This window comes from Calidris pugnax, unplaced genomic scaffold (assembly GCF_001431845.1).
Source record: "Calidris pugnax isolate Ruff unplaced genomic scaffold, ASM143184v1 scaffold262, whole genome shotgun sequence".
In the NCBI taxonomy this organism is placed as follows: Eukaryota; Metazoa; Chordata; class Aves; order Charadriiformes; family Scolopacidae; genus Calidris; species Calidris pugnax.
In genome coordinates this window covers 345,400-362,542 of record NW_015091043.1, presented here as the reverse complement: position 1 = coordinate 362,542, position 17,143 = coordinate 345,400, and the positions used below count along the sequence as shown (strand labels likewise).

At 41.8% G+C, this 17,143-nt stretch overlaps 1 protein-coding gene across 7 annotated transcripts in view; it reads right to left on the bottom strand.

The window, feature by feature from the left end:
* The window catches only part of LOC106896420 (A-kinase anchor protein 2), a 277,094-nt gene that overhangs the window by 41,603 nt on the left and 218,348 nt on the right, over positions 1–17,143 (bottom strand). The gene's annotated exons all lie outside the window — the stretch shown is intronic.

Here is a 17,143-nt window from a genome sequence, read left to right as displayed (position 1 = left end):
GATGCTGGTCAGGTCACACCTGCTCACAAGCCAATTTTTGGCAGAGAGGGCTCATCGCAACCAGGGAAGCCAATCTGACAGAATTCCTTCTTGCAACAAATACTCTTTAAAAATAAATAGTTTTCTTGGATATTTCCTCATGTGGAAGTGGCTATTTGATAGCTAGCAATTACAAAGAATTTAATCTGGTGAGCAATCTTAATTGTTCTTCCTCGTCCTTTTGTGGAAATCACACGTTTTAAACCCAAAGGCCACTTCTATTTATTTTATGAGAACAAATTGGCTCTGTCAGTTTAATTTCCCCTGGTGCTGTAACTGGACCCGCTGTTCTCACAAAGACAACTGGGATAAGACAGAAATAAAACCAATTTCTGAGGATAGGCTGCACAGACAGCTCGCTCGCACCTCAAACCTCTCCTTTCCAGAGTAGACCCCACACCCAACACCCATGTTTCAAAGTCTGGTCTGCCACCACAGCAGCAGCAGCAGAATAACTGCTCATCAAGAATTACCCAAGGATGGTCACCAAAATAAATTTTTGAGAAGATATTGTCACAGTAAACCTTGATGAGGGAGCAGAGGGCTCTTCCATTTCACCAGTGCTTTGCATCTTCTGGGCGACTCATGGTGGGGAGGTGCAGTGTGATCACTTGCTACTGCCCACTTTCACAGAGGAAGGGACCAGTCCCAGGCTCTGTTCTTGCTTGCTGTCAGGATATCATGTGTCTTCTCACGATGGAGAAAGACTACAGCTTCTTCAGAAAGAAAATGCCTCTGGTGTGTACTGGCAGCATGAACGTGTACTGGCAGCTGGATTGGGTAGTATAAGTAGGACTCGCACCTCAGAAACCTTTAACCCTGGTGAAAACCAAGAGTTTGTGTTCAAGCCAACTCAAAGAATACCTCTCTTGATGCTACTTGGATTCAAATGAATTTCCAAGGCTAAAAATGGTCTTCATCCCTCTCATTTCCCATGCTGAACATGTAAAACTTCTTAAAAGATGTATTCATGCTTGACTGCTCTGAAAACTGGGGCTTGGGGGCATCTCCATTCAGAGAGAAAACGGCACGTGGCATGGTTACTACTCTCAGTACGGCAAACATAAAATAGCTTGTCAAAGTTACAAGGGCTGGAGCCATAAATGCCAATCAGCTGACAGTGCAAGATTTCAGGAAAAGAAGATGGCTGGAAAAACAACTGAGAAAGGGCATACAGCATCGCACTTACTTGTTTTCTTCATATACTTACAGTTAATATATGACTGTTCATTTCCTTATCTACGCTAGCAATCAAACAAAGAATTCGAAATGACAAATTGCTTCTGTTTGTTGCAAGCCATATATAGGGAGAAAGACTTCCTCTCCCTTCTCATCTTTTCTCAGCTTTTCCAGTACCTCTCAAAAGCACTGGTTTATCTACACGCTTCTGTTGTGGGTGAAAACTGCCACTCTCCACAACCCGTGAGAGCAGAAGTGACCACTGCCACCCAGTGCGATTCCTGTGGCCATGAACTACAGTCACTTCACAGTCAACTTTTCACCTCCGCTCTTCTGAGGTTTAAAAGTCTAAAGCTGGCTTCAGCCGTCCCTCACTGGAGAGGCATGCAAGCATGATGAGCTTCTCCTTCGTGTTCAAGGTGAGGTAACTCAAGCTGGCCCGACCCACGCTTGCGATAAGAGTAGGAAGCCACTTTGCCCTCCTGCAAGCCATCTTCAGCTGCTTTGTGCTCCCATGTGTGCATGGACACCAAAGGGGTAATGGGGCAGTCCCCATCAGCTGCCTGATGGGAATGGTCCTGTGCAGGCTCTTGCCCATCCATAAATGCAAAGCCATTTGAAGAAGCTTCCTCTGGACTGATTTTAAACATTGTTAGCACTTGAGATGACCCGTCATCCTACATGCTGAGGCTGCGCCTCAGGCAAACACAAAAGACAAGACAAAAAAAAAAAGCCCACCCCACCACTACCCGAGTTAAAACAAGCCATTTATTGTGGTAGCAAGGAAAGCGTGCACAGCGTTTGTTTTGATTTGTTTAGATAAGGTGGCTGGAAACAAAGATCCTTGGGAATTTTGAAAAAGCTAACAGAAAAATGTTTGTTTTAAAACAGAACAAAATGTTTAGGTAACTCCCAGCCTTGCAAGTCGGGAGTTATGCCTGTTAATTTGTATTCATTCAGCCTAAATCTGAGCATTTTAACTCTGGTACAGTCTCAAAGTGTTATATATCCTGCACAGGCGAAGCAGAGAGGATTGTTCAGGGTTATGGGAATCAGGATTTCTTCAGTGGAGTCAAACCTTTTCCCATGTTTATAGAAAATCTACTGAATTTTGAGGGAACTAGAGGTCAGAAGTCAGAGTGAAAATCCTTCCGGCTGTCTGCAGTTTACTTGGGGTTTCAGAAGAAAGTCAAGTATTATGAGGAGAGCCTCCCGTTACCCTCTGTTGAATATGTTAAAAAGAACAGACTTATAGTAAGTTCTTCTAAGCATAACCTGAGAGTGTATGGGTTGTTGCAGACACAGGGCTGCCATAGCTTTGACCAGACACAGTACTTTAACTAAAAATACAAAGAAAATCAGAAAGGAGAAATCCCAGCAGTCTGGAAAGAAAAGAACACCTGGTTGCACCTGTCTACCTAAAGGAGACCAGTAAGAACCATGGGCCAACATATCAACATAAGCTGGATATGACTAGCCTGTTACAAACCAAGAATCAACACTATAAAATTATGTCAAACAGCCCTGTGCTTAGAAAAGGTGTGTATTTTTTCAAGTTGCATTTAATGCTTCATTTGCTGTAATTACTCAGCTCTCATTTTGCCTATACTTAATACTGGTAGATGTCAAAACACACCCAATTTTGTTCTATTACCATTGATTCGTTTAATTAATAGGGTAGCTCTGTTTATTAAACCACAACCATAGCAACAATATAATTACTCTATGGTGCAGAAAAGATCATCCAGAGTCCTTTTCCCTGACTTGTGCTTCCCAAACCCTTAGCCCCCTGCCCCTCACCATCTCCCAGCACCAGCAGAGTTGGGTGTTCAAAGGGGATCCTGCACAGCGGCACTTGTGAGGCTAAACCCCACAAGAGTCCAGGATTCAAAGAATTGCCATTCTCCTTGAAAAGCAGCCCCACACAGCTTAGGAGGCACAGGCAGGCTATTCCTGGTCTAAAAACCCAGCTTAAGTTCATTCCTGTAAAGCCTTTCGGAAATTCATCGTCTCGCTTTCCAATGACTCCAGAAAGGTGGGTGAAAAGAAAATACAAGTAAGATGTCTGCTGGTCATGGCTTAAAACTTAGGCATGCATCTAGTGGCAGTAGAGGATGAAGCCATCCAGCAAGACTCCGGGCATTCAAAGTTGTGCTGCTTATCAAATGAGCAAGGGCATAGCAGGAAATGTTAAGGTATCTTTAATTACAAAAGAAACATCAACATGCATTCCCTAGCTGCAGTGATTTTCTAGTATTTACAGGCAATTACTTAAAATTTTCCAGTACTGTCTTACCATTAAGTTTGTGTCAAGGCACTGGTTTATTTCCCTTGTTATTATAAACTTCTTGTAGTGCTCTCTGCTATAAAATTAAGCTTTACTGTATTGATGGCAGTGTGGAAAAAGGTATAGATATGATGGAAGTACAACATCCTACATAAATTCAGCATTAAAACTTCTCATTCTTCAGTGAATTCATCAGTGCAACTAATGAAATTCTCTTTAAGCAGGTGAAACTGTGGTAGAACATGAATTCTAGGCTCACAGGATCCCTCTGAAATTCCACTGCCTTCTGAGACAAAGACTCAACTATAAAGCTGAACAGGAGAAGACAGGAATGAACTTGCCAACAGTGAATGCACTGAAACAAGCACCATGTTCCATTATAAGCATACTCCTCCTGGTGCAATAATATTTTCTTATTTAAAAAAAAATGCTGGGTTGGAAATATCTGAACTGCCTTTCGCACTTTGGAGAGGGAGGTGAAGGAGAACGCTGAAGGAGCTTTTCCATATTGGGGCAAAAAACCCACACAAAGAAAAGAAATTTCCAAGCAGCACAACTTGTCCTAGGACAAGCAGACGCTCAAAGTCCACATAATCAGAAGAAAAGGCTAAGCACTCCTAAAGTCAACACATGTGCATACGGGTTCGTACATACTTAATCCTGAAGTGTACCTGAGATCATGAAAGTCACGTGCAGTTTAAAGGAAAAATCAATTTAAATAAAAGATGTATAATACTAACATGTCATTAAAGAGAAGGCTACAGATATATTTTATATGTGTGCTAAATGATTAATTCATAGAATACGCGGGGGAGCCCATTTTTTATTGCCTAAGAACATTACAACAAGGTTTTCTGATGACATGATTTATTTTTTTCAATTATTCTCTTGCAAATTTATTTATCCTTATTTAAGAACTGATGGCGAAGAGCCCTCTGTCAATACGTACTCATGGGGAATGCAGAGAGCTTATAGGACTGTTGCTGACACCCCATTGGACTGTGTTGCCATAATTGTTGGTTTCTTTTCACTAGAGATTCAATGTGGACAACATGAATTAGGCCCTAGATATAGAAATGACAAGCTTTTAGGTATTGACAGACCTCAAATTGTACTATACAAACACTGTGCTTTTGGTTGGAATAGTTTCGATCGCAGTAAGACCTGTCTACATTTCTTTGACAAGACAAAATGACATTGCAGCAGTTGTGAAGACACACTGTGAACACAGTGTTCATTTCGAAGCTCTCCCTACATGGCTAATCCTCATTATCTCCATTTGCAAGATCTAGCAAGTGCAGTTGCAGCAATCTACGTATCAGAAGAAACGTGGTGGCTCCCCAGCTGCTAAAATCTACCATTCCAGGTGCTCTGCCACATCTGTGTGGGCCACGAGCACTGGGTGCACTGCCGTAAGCAGTGGCATCTTCAAGCTGCATTTGTTAACAGAGGTGTTTGCCACTGTCAGAAGACTTGCCGGCAGTGTGCCAGACCCCGAGACAACCGCCCATGACGTGAGACCTCCCACCATTTCTGTCAATTCAAAGGAACTTCATCTCCGACAGCCGTGAGCATCACAGTGGCTCTGTGGGGGAGGTCTGGCAGAGACCTCTTCTGCTCTATCACTGCTGAGAGACAAATGGGAGCTGCTGCCTCTTGGAGACTGCAGAACTGGCAGTGATGATTGCCCACATAAACACGCGTGTCCGCAATTTCTCTTTTCCTGAGTTTTTTTTCCAGAATGTTTTCTCCTCCTTGCATGGGTCTTTCTTTTTCCTCAAGCTTTCTCTTCAGTGGCAACTGTCCCTCTTCCCCCTCTGGCTCCCTCCATCCACCACCTGCTCCCATCTCAGTGAAAGAAGTCACGCTAAGCGTATCAAGCCATGTTCATGCCCAGCAGCATCTTGTAATAGCGAGATCCCTGTGGTTTGAGCCTGCTCATCCTGCCTCAGCCCAAGCTGACCTCTGCTGAGGTTCAGTGTATGGATCCCACTCTGAACCCAGGGCTGGAACACAGCTCATCAACCACCCCAGCAGTCCTGCTGCTTTGGCATTTTCAAAGTGTTCGGATACAATCTGGGGTAATGCATCAGTCTCTAAACCAACGTGCTGTTTCACACTCTAGGCAAACATCAGCGCCGAGACATTTGTTTTCAATTCCCTCTTCCTATTACAACAACAGCAACAATAAAATCAACGCATAATGATTTCTTGGGCTCACACCAGCTGCCGAGCAAATTAAGGCTCTAACAATGGCAAGGATGCAGGGTTTTGGAAAGCAATTGCAAATATTGTACTAGACCATGTCCACTGTCTGCGGCTCTCTTTAGGGGCAGAGACAAGCACTCCCCGGCAGCAATAAACCTGGGAGCCACAGTGATCATACCTGCATGAGGAAGGAACCCACCTCTTCCTCTTCCTGGCATTTTTATATAGGGGTAAACAGAGGGAGCAGCCCCCCGCGTGGTAACTTGCTGTGGGGCCAGATGATGATTTTATGCTGAGCTTTATCTTATGCATCTATGCATATGCCAATATATGCTATCTCCTGGCAAATTCCAGGTCTGGGAAAAGCTGCCCAGCTTGGAGTGTCTTCCCAACCTGTACTCCGGTACAATTAATGTAACAGTCTGCACAGAGGCAGCTGGAGAAACACGGGATGGCACTGACATTTCATTTATTAAAGGATGCAATCTGGAAAGTGTAGGCACAAGAAGAAACCCATAAAACCCATCTGTATTTCTTTTCCTGTAACAGGGATGATGGAGAGAACACCTTGCATATCTCTAGTCCCACCATACAAAGACCTCAGATCACACCATAGGTACTTCACAACATTCCAGGATGTTATCTTCGTTCTACAAAATGATCTAAACAAGTCTCTTTTAAAATTACTCCCTTCCTTAGGAGACCAGCATCCTATACATTTTAGCAAGAGTGTGGAGGTTCAGCCCCCGATTCTTTCCAAAAAGGCAGCCACCACAACTGGGACAACATAAAACTAGGGAATGCTTGAAAAAATAAGAAGCTTAAGCAACGTGTCAACTGTCTGACTCATGGCAAGGAACCAAACTTGTGAATTAGATGCCCAGACGCTAATGCCTTAGGTATGACACTGTACCCAAGATGCTGTAAAGGCTCTGAGATGTCTCTGTTCCGTTTTGCCTGGGAGCTGCTGGTGAACGGCTCTGTGCCAACACCTCCTCTCCTTCCAGTGCAGGGAAGTCCTTTCCTGCCATGGGGTAAACTGGGCCACAATTTCACCACAAAATTGTAACATGGTCCAGGGGTAGAGGCAGAGCAGCTTCAAACTCGGGTGTTATGGGCTGGATTACCATCCTGTGGATTACTCGTGGAGCACCATGAAGTTAAAGGTAGCCATAAAAGGGGGAAAGCACATGACTCGTTCCGCTGTTCTTAGGTTATTATTCCAGCATGAAACCCAGACAAAATTTGCCCATTTTGAAGCCCCCTCCCACTTGCCTATACGTAGACAGCCACACGGAGGGCAAGGACTGTTGTCAATAAAATGCAGTGTGGGGCTTACTAGAAATTTCTCGTAACAGCCATCCTCTGTCCACAAGTGGAAAACTAAGTGCCCATGGTGGCATCAGTCCTTTTTAGGGTTTTACTTTGATCCTTCTTTCTGTAGCTGAACAGATACCCATGGAAAAGGGCAACTGCCTAACCCTGGAGGACTCCATTGACCGTCTGGCACCATCTACCTTCCTAGGGTCACAACTTTAGACCAAGTATTTGCTTCACTTCTATTTCTCATTGCCACTTTTTTGACTGACTGGATGGTAAGGAGGGGTTTAACTTGCAGGAAGTGGTTGATGCCAAGATTTCTTTTGCATGAATAGCAGTTACTGTAAAAGTACTGGAATTGTAATGACTTTTAGGCTGAAAGCCTAAGGTTTGGAGTACAAACTGTTTATTTCTTTGGTGTTTGCTTAGCTCTTGCCTGAACACGACTCTCTGGTCATAGAGCAGATTTGGGGGGGGTCAGCTGACAGCTGAAGCAGCCACTCATGCCTGTGGCATCCCGTTCAAAACTCCTTCCCCTTGCCCAAAACTCCTTCCCCTTGCCGTAGGCTCCCAAAACATTCTGAAGCACCTGTCTAACTTTATTGCCCTTGAGTGGCTTCTCTGGTTTTGGTGCAGGAGCTTAGGAACTCAGGATGTTGATTTTCACACAACAAAAACATTGCAGCACTCCCCCTTCCTCCCCCCTCAACTGACATGTCAGTTTGGGTTGATTCCCTTTCTGACTGACAGGTTAACAAGAACCTGCTCGATCAGAAAAGAACTTTCATGAAGAGGATAAAAACACTTTTTAGTTTTCTTTTTATGTGCTTTGCAGCTCAGCAGTTGTGTGTACTCTATGAGATGAATATCATTTATCAAAATTGACACATTCAAAATAAGGCAAGGACCTAAATTAGTTATCATAACTAGAAAAATAAAAACAAGAGCTAATCTCAGAACTCAATTTGTATTCTTTATGATGACTTAATACTGGCAGTTCTCATCATGTGAGATCTGTGAGCTATAAATAAACTTAGCTTAGAACAAACGAATATTTTTTACATGCAGAACTTAATGCATTACAGTTTTCTGGCAGAACAAAAAATAACAACAGACCAAAATCATGTCTCATTTTTAATGAAAAAACAAGCCAGTAAAGCAGACGTCCAAAAAAGGAAATCTCTAATCTATAAATGCAAGTATCCAAGCATGTCTCCAACTCTTCTCATTCAGTTTAATAAGAGAGAAAATCAGGCCACCAGAAGTTTACAGACTAATGCAATTACAGGGTGGCTCAATAAGCACTGATTTGTCTGTAATCTATGACATGTAAGATAAAGCTATGCTAACAGGTCTGGTTTTCCTTTCACAAAGCTGAATGCACACTGATCAATTAATCAGAATGGATGCTTTTCATGGGGTAAAGTAGCAGATGGTTGCTGGCAAATATATGAATGACCATTTCTTACAGCTATTTTTAAGATCTATTAACTAACTGAGTAATTGGATTTACCTATAAATAACAAATGCATTTTCATCAGGTAGTGTTTAACATTTCTTACATCACAGGTGAAAAAAAAATCCTCTTAGTAGCTCTGGTATTAAAAGGCAAATAAAATTAAACCCATAATCGTAGCATCACTTCCAAATCACCATGAACTTTCAACAATTGTGTGCATACAAAGATACAAATGTACGATTAAAAAGTCACTCACTGTAAAAAAAGCCACTTGAAGAAAACCAAGTTGTTTTGCTGTTTGCAAGTGGGATGAACGTGGGAAACAGCCTCTCTTCTGGAATGGTGAGTGGCAGTTTGCACATGGACAACAGCAGAGAGCTGGACCAGCTCCAGATGTATTGAAAGCAGAGATCATTGTTTTTTGGAACCACAAACACTGCAGACCAGGCTTTTAAAACAAAAATGCTGGAACCCTGGTGCTTAAACTCCCACATTCAGTTCCTGACACCTTAAAACGTGGTTTCTGGGGCTGATACATCTAGACGTGACTTATCCACATACATTCACAATTTCAGGTGTTCTACTTTGCAAGTTTGGGATTTGTCAAGGGGTCATCAAGAGGAAAGATAAAATATATGCTAGAAGGCCAGTCTGATCACTAACATAACTTATAATGCCTGAGAATCTGACAGTCTGAAAGGAAAGGGGTACTGTGCTACTTAATTTTCACTACAACCTCAATAGGAAAGTTACCCAAAGCACTTCAAAAGTTTGCCAATGAATTTAAAATACCCACACCACAGTCCAAGGGCTGACATTTCTACAAACCAGGGATGATCATTATTCACACTGTTGACTAAGAGGGGAAGTACCCTGTTCGCAAATAATTCAACTTGACCTAGGTGGGACCTGGGTGGGACACCTGGGTTGTTTTGTCAGGACATGGAAAAAGTATGTTGTTCTTCCACCCAGATATGGTTTTCATAACACCCTGGTATTTTACTCAGTGGGCACCATCTTGGTTGGCTACTCCTTCCGACTTTACACTCTCTATATATGCATAAAGAGGTATTTAATATTATGTGAGCTGCTAACTTCCAAAACCACATCCAGACAGAGCTTCGCTGAGTAAGTCAGCTCAGCAGAATTTACTCAAAAGGTAATATATGCCTTCAATTAGGGAACTATGAACAACTCGGGAACTGACTAAGTAACAACCTGGCTAATGTGTTTATCAGTGTGTTGGCGCAGACATCTCTTCTTACCAATTAGCACGGTCTCAAAAAGGATAAAGAAGAGATCATAGCTTTGTGAGGTGATGCAATAGCCAGCTATTACAGAAGCACTGCTGAAACCTGCAGCATAATTAAAGGTACGTTTTCCAAGTCAAGCACACCCAAACTCACACCTGCACGTTACATCTCGTCACCACCCTGGTTCATGAACACAGAAACCAAGTTCTTGGGTTTGTCAGAAGCACCATTCTGGGCTAGTAACACGGGCTGGAGTCCAGGTGGCTGCTGGTTTCACCTCTAAACCTGCCTGCTCTGCAGAAAGGGATGAACGTTACTGCTGGCGGTCCTCATCCGACCCAAAGGATGAGGATGCAAGCCTCTGATGTCAACACACATTTTGATTTTGTAGCGGAAATGGTAATGTAACTACATCCCCAAATTATGCCACAACTGCAGAAAGAACTCTAAGGCACTTCACCGTGACTTTCATCAGGAAATTTGATTAATCCTCAGAAGCTCTAGGCACAGCCCCCAGAGGTGGACCTCAATGTAGTAGACACTATGCTAGTTTTAACACAGCAATAATAACCCCGTCACAGCCTCCAGCCAGAGCTAGGTGAAGAGGTGGACACATGAAGATAGGGGGCAGTATCAGGTGACAACAAGTTGAGAGTAGTAAGGATGAAAAGTGGAGGCCATGTACATGCCATCAACATTACCATTCCCAGCCACAGGTGTGTGTTGGCATTACAATGGTGAGGCCTGGAGGAAGACACTGAGAAGGCTTTTTAAATGGTTAGACTGACTGTAATTAAAGCCATAAATCAGAACTTCTTCCAAGCTGTCAGTCAACAATCTTCAGACAAAGCCAACTTGGCAGAGGAGAAAGGAGGAGAAGACATTTCTGTCTGCACTGGAGAGTGTTCAGAGAGACCAAGGGTAAAATAACGTGTATCTTCTAAGAGGAAGCTGTTAACTGTGAGTATAATTAATGAAAGGAACAATTTTATACAGGCTGTGATTAATGCTCCATTGCAGGACATGTGGAATCAAAACTGGATGTTTTTCTAAAAGATAAGCTCTAATCCAAACAGAAGTCAATTTAGGGAAATCCAGTGGTCTATGTCACAACGCCAGTCATAACGTGATCACAGCTGACTCTTTAAACCTTATAACCCATGAGTATAATGAGTCATGAATACCAACAGTACTGTTCCTTCCTCCAATGAAGTGTCTGGTGATATGGTGCCTGGATATGGGTGGGTTTTGATTAATGATGTATTTTACTGTGACTTTGCTCAAGAACTTTTTTCCCTGATGATTGCCACGGCTTGGACAAGTTCTTCCAGGAATTATGATAAAAGATTGATTTCAAATGCTAAACCTCCATTTTATGTCCTTAAGTCCATGTATTATTTTGTTTTCCCAGGACAAAATGAGCAAGGATCTTCTAATGGGAATTGGAGCAAAGTTTTAATTATTTAGAATTTATACCAACATGGGCCCAGAATAAATTATGAACACATCATCAGAATCTGGTTCTTATTACTGCTAGAAAATGGTGGTACAGTACAGAGCAGCATGCTTAAGCACAGAGTCATAACCATCTTGAGGAGGAGCCTTGAAAGTCATTCTGACTGAATGAGGACAGTGAACATGGTGGCCAACTCAAAACAGATTAAGACACTTCTGCTAGCCAGGTTCAGGTTACCCATCAGGGGGCCTGCTGATGCTATCACTCCTTCTTTTCCCCAGTTGATCATAGTTACCCTTCTTTTGTCTTCGCCAGTTACTCAACACTGAGGGCACTGGGACATTGATTTCAGAAGGCCTTCCTATACCTTCTGATCCTGATTGGATAGGTCTGTTTATTCCTTATTTTCTCATCCCTTTGTTCCAGGTTCTTCCATTCTTCCATCACTTCTACAGTCTGCTGCCGCCCCTATTTCCTTTCTGCCCACTGCTGGGCAAGTCATTGGGATTCCTTCATGTAGGGGTTTAAGATTTAAATCCTAAATCCAGGCTGAGCTCAACTGAGGTGAATGCATGATAGTCTGCAACCTGTTTTTGAGTAAGTTCTGCGGATGTCTCAAGCTCCCATTTCTTGGCTTCTGTTTTCCTGATTTTTATTAGTATCAGCAAAACTAATGCTTTAGAGCCTAGACTACTCCCTGGATCTGCTCTGACGTTGCATCCAAAAGTTACCTAGCAATCTCCAAGCTGACCAATGCCACTGTACTGAGGACAATATTTCTCATTTGGCCAACAATGGCGCTCAGTATCAAAGCAGATATATTTTACAGTGAAGGAAATAATTAGAAAAGTTAAAGGGCATTAAGGCCTTGGGAGAAATACAGATTTAGGTTCTGAAGCACACAGTTAAAATTATGTTGCTAAAAATTAGCCAGGAGTATTATTACAACCTAGAAAAGTAAGGAATTATACAAAGAGTCAGACATTCTTGCTAGAAGATGCTTTTGTAAATCAGATATTGGGGTCCCAGATCTATTAGTTCAAATGAATGTGTTTTGCTCATTTGCATTTCTTTAATTTTGGAACAAGATATATTGGTTTGAAATTGCTGGGCTACTCAAGGGCAACCAGATAAATATGAGACTTCAGTATGGGACCTTACCTCTTCCGTTCAGTTAATTATCTTTCATTTAAAGTATGCTTGCTTATATTTTTGTTTTCCAACCCTATCAAAAATATTAAAAATCTTATTTTAAAGTTCTGATTCTCATGAAGTTTAAGTTCCAAGATATGGAATGTACAAAAAAACAGCAATTGTTGAAAAAGTATTTTTTTTCCTTCAAAAATGGAAATTCTTAACAAATAACATTTGCAGTTTTCAAGAGAAAAATGAAAATGTCTTCTGCTGAACATGTAGCTTTGAAACATGACCCCCAAATCCTTGAAGAAGAACTATTCAAATCCCATTCCCACAAGCCTCCTCTTCAATGTATTAAAAATGTGCTTTTTTTTTTTGCTCATTGGTCATATGAAAAAACAAAGGGCAGTGAGTGCTCTTCTACCTTGGGCAGACCTGTGTTGCATGGGGTCAATGTTAAAAGGCTAAAGACTAAGAGGGAAAATGCAAGCTGAAAAGAACTGGGAGCGCTTTTGAAAGGCAGAATTATGGGCATCAGGTAGCAAAAGGAACAACAAGATAGAAGTGGTTTAAGTGCAGTTTGTAGCACAGTGATTACTAATAGCAGAGATAAAATGACCCATCTTACTATAATAATGTGCACAAACAGGTACTGCTGGCACTTGATGGTACCAAACCTGCCTAATCATACAGCAGTAAAACTAATTCCATTTGCTCAGGTGTTATTACTAAAGTCTCAGAAAGCCAAGAAATGCCATTTAAAAGCACAAAAGAATGTAGCTATATAGTCTCTTTCATTTTCCTCATGCTTTTTAAGCCCTCAGAGGTCAGTTTGACTGTTTTTTTTCCCAAGCGTTTCTCTGCAACCAGAAAAATCTAGAAACTTTAATTATTTTTCAAAGCAAGCTGAAAATCTTATTTGCTCCAGCACTTGTATGAACCGAGAGTTTCAGAGAAATGCTAGCTATTCCAACACTCAGAACAGAACCAAAAATTCTGGCAGTACAGAGAGGACAGAACCACTGATGTGCGAGCAAGTACCATCCAGCCACGCTGGGCGTTCATTGTCCTTTCTTCTGTTTATGCTGTTGGACTCTGAGGTGCTTTGCTGGGACCTTGTGTGCTGAGAAGAGGACTGGCAGTACCTGATCCAAATCTGTGCAATCAGAGAGAGTCATCTTCTGATACTGCATAATGTCAAGCCTAAGTCGGCTCCTCCTAGGATGTTTTTGTGCTTACTTGTTACCAAGACAAATTCCTAACCTGAAAACACCACTTCAGATGTGAGACCAGATGATTGTTTTTCACTGTGCGGGGATATTTATTTGCCTGGGAACACAGGTTCCTACAAGGGCTGGGAAGTTATGTTAGATATCACTCTCAAGAGCCTCCTTCCTGGAAAATGTCAGGAAATTGTATGTGCTCTGCACGCTGAAGAGAACAAGCCATGACTTAATTCATGAATCACTGAAGACATAATGAGAGCAGTTTTGGTTAGGTATGAAAATTTGCCTCCTTTTAGTGCAGGAGTTAATATGTGGTAGTTAGAGCCTGGGAACCATTAACTAGATACAGGTTAGTTGTATGCAATAATAACAAGTATTTCTTCCAAATCTTGCCTTCACCATATCACCTAATAATGTACTAAAATCTAGAAATGCTGGATCAAAACAGCTCTATGTATAAAGCAGAAGCCAAGCAAAATGCACCCCAAGAAAATCAAAGGATCACGTCTACCTTTCCCAATAAGACCTCTTCAATTTTATCTCATCTTAAATTCAAAATGATTTAGTGCAAAACATACAGCACTGAACAGTTCAGTAAAATTCAGAATGCCAAACCTGACAGAGCAACTGCAGAGCTGTAATGATTTATAGTCTTTACTTGTTTCTGGTAAGGCTTAGGATGTCCTTTAGTCACACACCTGGAAAGGCTGTGCCTCTGCTTTAGGGAATTTATGTTCCTGCAGTTCCTCCTTGCTTCCTAAGGGCTGAGCACAAATTACAGCTTTTTAAATGAGCAGCATTCATTAAATCAAATTGCTAGCAATGCTGCACTGCCTGAATGTGCCCCTAATTAGTCTTAGAACAGTTTTGCTATCTACCAAGAGACAAGAGGTGGCCCTGCCTTTTCGCTAATCACGTCTGTGCTAAACTCCAAAGCCCTTAGTAATAATGTTTCGGCAAAGCTTCTCCACTTTTGGTATCACTATAAATAGCATCTTTAAACTACTGTCACGTTATCTCCCTGCACCCAGCCCCACACCAGCTCAGACCAGGGAGGGTTTTGCTGTTGGCTTCAGCAGGAGAAGGCTGTACTCCTGAACGCTGACCACAGCTCCCACCCGAGCCCAAAGTGAGATGGACAGTATTTCAGGCATGAAACACTAAATGGGGATTTTTTTTTTTGGCTGGACCACTGGCTTAGCTAAGAGCAGCTAAGCCTTCCTCCAGAAAGGTCAACGGTGTACTCTCATCGGCAGTCTAATTAATATGATTCAATAAATATTAATGTACAGCAGGGCCTGCATAGGCAAAAAGGTAATGTGAAATTTATCACTGGCTTGAGTACATTAGCTCTTTGCAGTAGATAAATGCAAATAACTTACACAGACAAATATTTGTATAAAATTGTACTGTTTGTTTTCAACACGTGCAAGGCAGAACTGTAAACCAGGCACTATGGACAGCTTCCACATCGTTGCCATGCTTGAGGTTTCAAAGCATCCCAGCACTACCCAGAGAAAGTCCCGTGGAATTCGCACCTTCCGAGCACAGATGCAGATGACACTTCCCAGCTTGATCCCAGACAGCTGTCCACACACATGTGTAATGAATCCATGGTATGTGGGCAGGAGGCCATGACTCCATAGCCTGGCATAGCCCTGGCAGGCATGACCTCATTCATATGGGGGTGCAGTATCACTTATTAGGGGGAAGCCCCCTCTGCCTGTTTTTGAGTAGGTAATGAAGGAAAGCAAGCTGGAGGCACCACTTACTTCCATGAAGGGGCCATCTGCCTGATGGATTTCAATTACAGCAGAAATAAATACACACATTTCTGTTTGAGCTGGTATCACAACCACAAGATTATAGTGCAAGGACAGTAACAGTATTTAATCTTTTAACCTTTCTGACAGAAAGCGGGCACTTGATTTCATTTGATGTGAGTGTTCCCCAGGCACCCTATTTAATTTTTGGCTTAGGCAATATCCTGAATGGAAGCCCAGAGACTGAGCTGCAGCCAAGGCTGGCATTCTGCTTTCTGACACCTTAATGCATTTGGATCCAAACATCCAAAATTTATTATCATTGCCCTAGTGCTTCCAACAGCTCTGCACTGCATACAATTCAATGAAGAATGCCATGCCTTCAGGGATCCACTGGACACACGGCCAAATTTTCTTTTCATCTACACTTTCTGGTAATATACGGGGTGTCTCAGATATGCTGTAATTTATAACTGCAGAGCTGTCTATGTTAAAATAGAACCTGGACAAAAAGCCCTTCATGGACTTTCTGATTATTTTTTCTCAGTAATGCTTGATTAAGACACCAGGAGAAGGAAGAAGGGAGAAGCTTCTGCAAAAACAGTGCCACATATATTACAGATTTATATTTATCCAGAACGAAGCTTTTATAATGTAGTAAGGCACAATTAAAAAACTAAAACCTCTGCTGAACAAGATCCCACAACCACCCAAGAAAGCCCATTCCAGGGTGAGGACTTTGCACAAATACCAGCACCTTGGAAGTCCTGGTGGCACCTTTGTGACGGCACGAAATCCCACCTCCATCCCAAAGAAGATTACATAATGACTGATAAGTGATCTATACAATCTGTACAGTTTGGATCCCTTAAGATAAAAGGATTAGAAAGGGAATAGTCAAAATGGACTTAGCAACAACAAATGCAGGCTACCCTTGTACAGAAAAACAGCTGTGTATGCAGACCTTGATCATTCTGTTTCCAAGTATGTGCTTTGTAGAGAGACTGATAAAAAACATCAATCTTCAAAAATCGTAAAAGCCCGTGAGATGCAAGTCTTGCAAATTGTGAAAACAAGATGAAACAAATACCTTTTCAGTTTCAGTTTTGATTCGTCTCTTTTTGGGTGCGGGGGGAAATCAGAAAGACGCAAATTGGCGGTTACTATTTAGAAGCTGTATTTTTTCAGTATTTCTTTGGCAATTTTGAGACTAGAAACCCGTTTTCAAAAATTAAAGGTATTTCTGGCATTTGGCATTTTTTGGAAAAAAACAAAACAAAACCCGAACCAAGTATTTCAAGGCTTGTGATAAAATCAGGAGAGTTAGGGAAAGGTAATAGGTATTTTTGAATTGCAAAGTAACTCTTTCATATTAAATGCCATCAGAGAACAGCAGACTGCTTTAATGGAAAAGAACACTGCAACGTATAAATGTACAAATAACAACAGGCCAAGTTGATTTAAATTTACACTTTTCAGATGTCAATCTTGCCCGTAGTTGTTCTACTGCTACAGTTAATTGTTGTACCTTCATGAGCCCTCAAGGCTAACCGTCTTGAAGAAAATCCAATTTAGAAGACAACTAACAGGTATTAAGGAACTGAAGGGACTCAGAATTGGAAGATCTGGATTTCACTCTTGCCTTTCATTCTGCAGACTTGCTTCTGACCTTCAATAAAACACCTTTACATGCATCTTCTAAGGCTGCTATGAGGTTTAATTAATTAATTCATGCCTATAAAGCTTTCAAAAGCCTAGGGATAGAAGGGGATCTAGAAATAAAAATCATCAACAATATTTGCCTACATAAAGAGGT